Raw genomic sequence first — 704 nt, 5'->3', positions numbered from 1 at the left:
TTTATCTCGATAGAAGCTTCTCGAAGATGGAATAAGTTACTCCTCCCTCCCGTCCAATTTAATTGATTTTTTTGATTTTTTTTTTGTGATCCATGGTATTTAATTTGATATCAAGAAAGAATTAACTTATTCTTTCTAAATTGCCCTTGAAATAAATGTATCTATTATATTTCCAATAAAAAAAGTAAGGTTAATATGATTAATTTTTTTATTAATTAATGTAAAAAAAATAAATTATTTAATATATGTGAAAACAACAAAAAAAATCAATTAAAGTGAAATAAAAAAAATATATTTTGCTATATGTTAACAGGTTCTTGGAATGCTTTTAATTAATGGCTAGCATTATGTCTTTAGTATAAGTAGTAGGGATGGTCACCTAGCTCCGAGCATTTACATGGGGATGGGGATTGGAGTGGAGAGGCCAAGTTTTAGACTTTTGGAATGCCTATGTAGGATATACAAGGAGTAAATATTGTTTCTAAAAGGATAGGCAAAATATACATTTTTGAAAGATTTGGGTGCGTAAAAAATATTCTTATAATCAACAGTTGTGTAACATGAATTTAGTTCTGTAATTTTCACTAATTTCATTGATCAGTACGTCACTATCCTTAGGTGCAACTTTTGTTCTTTTTTATGCAAGCGTGGTAACCAGAAGCCCCAGATTTTCAAATTTGTGGTAGAATTCAAATAGTTGTAAC

Source organism: Nicotiana tabacum, chromosome 2 (genome assembly GCF_000715075.1).
Source record: "Nicotiana tabacum cultivar K326 chromosome 2, ASM71507v2, whole genome shotgun sequence".
Classification (NCBI taxonomy): domain Eukaryota; kingdom Viridiplantae; phylum Streptophyta; class Magnoliopsida; order Solanales; family Solanaceae; genus Nicotiana; species Nicotiana tabacum.
Note: the sequence above shows the minus strand (reverse complement) of the source record.